Consider the following 3,625-nt stretch of genomic DNA (forward strand, 5'->3'; position numbering starts at 1 on the left):
AGTTATATTGGACTTCTTGTCAGGAACGACACAAGGAGGAAGAGAGTGAAGTGAAATATTTAAAGTATTGAAAGAAAGAAACCATTAAAATACAATTCTGTATCTAGTGAAACTATCCTTCAAAAGTAAAGGAGAAATAAAGGCTTCTCAGGCAAAGAAAAACTAAGAGAATTCATTGTTAGCAAATCTGCCCTAAAAGAAATGTTAAAATAAGTTCTTAAAGGAGAAGAAAAATGACATAGGTCAGAAATTCAGCTTTACATAAAGAAAGAGAGCATGTCAGAGAAAGAATAAATGCAGGCAAAATGAAATATTTTTCTTACTCTTATTTGATTTGGTGGATAAATGTTCAAAGTAACAATAGTAATATAGTGGTAATATATCATAGTAATAATAGTAATATTAATAATTATTGTATACGGGTAAGTAAAATGAAAACAACATTATAAGGGATGAGAAGGAAAAATTGGAAATACTGTTTTATAATATACCTGGAGTGCCCATGAAGTAATTTACTGTTATTTGAAAGTAAATTTAATGTTTATTTTTTTTTGGGACAGAGAGAGACAGAGCATGAACGGGGGAGGGGCAGAGAGAGAGGGAGACACAGAATCGGAAACAGGCTCCAGGCTCTGAGCCATCAGCCCAGAGCCCGACGCGGGGCTCGAACTCCTGGACCGCGAGATCGTGACCTGGCTGAAGTCGGACGCTTAACCGACTGCGCCACCCAGGCACCCCTGAAAGTAAATTTAGATTAGTTGTCAATGTATCCTGCAAGCACTCGGGGAAGCTACCAAAGGAATTTTTTAAAGAAGTATAATTGATATGCTAAGAGAAAAGAGAAAATGAAATCCTACAAAATGCTCAGTTAAGACCAGACAAGACAGAAAAGGATGAAAAGAGGAGAAAAGGAAAAAATAACCAAATACTAAGTTCAAGGAATAAAAACAAGTTACAAACAAGTGAATGGATAAAAGAATTGGGGTTTATCCATTCAATATTCATTCACCAATATAAAGGAACAAACTATTGACATAGACAACATCATGGGCACATCTCAGAATAATGATGCTGAGTGAAAGAAGCTAGACCACCCCACTCCAAAAAAAGAATATGTGTATTCTTCTATTTATATGAAGTCCTATAAAGTACAAACTGATCTATAGTGGCACAAAGCAGATGAGTAGCTCCCTGGGGAGCAGGGTGGGTGGGTGAGGGAAGTCAGGAGAGAGGGATCACAAAGGAGCATGAAGAAACTATTAGGTAAGTGAAAGAGGCCATACAGAGAAAGACAGATACCATATGTTTTCACTCTTATGTGGATCCTGAGAAACTTAACAGAAGACCAAGGGGCAGGGTAAGAAAAAAAAAAAGATTAGAGAGGGAGGGAGCCAAACCATAAGAGACTTTTAAAAACTGAGAACAAACTGAGGGTTGATGGGGGGTTGGACAGAGGGGAGGGTAGGTGATGGGTATTGAGGAGGGCACCTGTTGGGATGAGCACTGGGTATTGTATGGAAACCAATTTGACAATAAATTTCATATTAAAAAAAAAAAAGAAAAAAAAAGTAACTATTAGGACCGATGCATGTATTCATTATCCTGATTGAAGTGATAGTTTCATGGTTATATATTGTACATCAAAACTTATGAAATTGTAGGGGCGCCTGGGTGGCGCAGTCGGTTAGGCGTCCGACTTCAGCCAGGTCACGATCTCGCGGTCCGTGAGTTCGAGCCCCGCGTCAGGCTCTGGGCTGATGGCTCGGAGCCTGGAGCCTGTTTCCAATTCTGTGTCTCCCTCTCTCTCTGCCCCACCCCCGTTCATGCTCTGTCTCTCTCTGTCCCAAAAATAAATAAACGTTGAAAAAAAAAAAACTTATGAAATTGTATGCTTTAAGTGCAATTTATTGTATGTCAATTGCATCTCAAAAAAAGTTAAAAAAATAGATTATGTGAGGAAAGACAGTGAGAATTGAAAAAAAGCATGGAGGTCTGAGAGGTCTGCCCTTAAATTAACCGTTATTTGATGCATGGACGTAGGCAACTGACTTAAGTCCTCTGAATCAAAGTGTCCTTCTCTGTAAAATGGATATTGTATCAGTTCAGACTGTGTTCATATATATCTGGAAACTCAACAAAGGCTGAAGCAACTTAGGAATGTATCTGTCATACTCTGGTTTCTCTTCAGATCGCATAAATCTTTCGCCTTTTACTAAAGATTTCTGTGGAGGAATGTATCTGTCTTCTGGACAAGAACTTTGCGTGTAGGCTGTCCAGAGCTGGCATGGAAGATCAGTGATGTCACTGAGAAACAAACCTCCTTTAGCTTCCTTAGTGACAGCTGCCATGTCTCACAACTTGTATGTTCCAGCAGGATGAGGGAGGAAGGGGAAAAGGCACCATTAGCTGGCCTCTTGCTATGATCCATAGCTGATTCTCATAGCTCTCCATAGCTGAGAAAGGGCCTGAGAAGGCTAGTGTTTGTTCTCGAGACCCTATAGCACATAAGGGAGAGCAATAAGGGGTTGGACTGGGTGTTGAAGGGACCACCTATAGCATCAACCCCAGGTACAATAAGAGTACCTACCACAAACAGTTGTTGAGAAGCTACAAACATAAAGGATAAAAATTATCTGTGAAAACCATAAAATACAAACAAGAAGAATCATGTTGCTCTTTGCTTTCTAATGCCCCAGAAAATCTAATCTGACCAGAGTTTGTCAATCGTCTCTAATGGAAGTGCCATTATAATGCCATACCAAAATTCTTAGCTAATGGGATCTTGCCATGTTAATATGCAAAATAGTAGAAACTGTGTTTGTTCACACCATGCGCTGTCCCAGGTTTTTTCCATCTGTTAAACTCATAAGCCTGGAGGCAAAAGAGCTTCTACACACTAGAGGTGAACCACACAGGAAGTACTTCCCACGGGTGGTAAGGTATTAGCAGAATTCCTAGGAAAGCGTTTGTCAGGTCACCCTAGGAGACAAGGAATCCCAACATCAGCAAATTGGATTGAACTATGATAGCAATATGTATATGAACCTAGAGAAAAGGCTCAATGTCACGTCTTCATACAGGCCTTTATGAACCATTCAATCCGAGGTGTCCCTTTTTACCACAGTAGTGCTTTTTTTCATTATCACATTTTATTTTCTGAAGCGCTCCTGAAATTAGTTGTTTATGGTCTGTCTCCTTCTCCAACTTTGAAAACTTAACTCCATAAGAGCAAGGACATTTTGTGTCTTATTCACAGCTATACATCTAGATTCTTGAAAAGTATTTGCCCCATATCGGTATTTGAAATAAACCTTTTGAATGCCCCTTTAAAAAAAAATGTTTATTTTTGAGAGAGAGAGAGAGAGAGACAGAGTGTGAGTGGGGGAAGGGGCAGAAAGAGAGGGTGACACAGAACCTGAAGCAGGCTCCAGGCTCTGAGCTATCTGCACAGAGCCCAATGCAGGGCTTGAACTCACAGGCTACAAAATCATGACCTGAGTGAAAGTCATGTGCTTAACCAACTGAGCCATCCAGGTGCTCCTTGAATGTCCTTTCATCCACCTATATATAGTTATCCTCCCCCACCTAGTTAATTAACTCTCATCACCTCACCTATGTTTCTCCT

At 40.0% G+C, this 3,625-nt stretch overlaps 1 non-coding gene across 1 annotated transcript; it reads left to right on the forward strand.

Moving 5' to 3' along the window:
• Window positions 1-2,168: 2,168 nt before the first annotated feature.
• LOC111561021 lies at window positions 2,169-2,284 on the forward strand. The gene has a single exon (XR_002743391.2). It is a non-coding gene; the product is annotated as a U5 spliceosomal RNA (small nuclear RNA).
• The last annotated feature ends 1,341 nt before the right edge of the window (window positions 2,285-3,625 follow it).

This window comes from Felis catus, chromosome B3, assembly GCF_018350175.1.
Source record: "Felis catus isolate Fca126 chromosome B3, F.catus_Fca126_mat1.0, whole genome shotgun sequence".
In the NCBI taxonomy this organism is placed as follows: Eukaryota; Metazoa; Chordata; class Mammalia; order Carnivora; family Felidae; genus Felis; species Felis catus.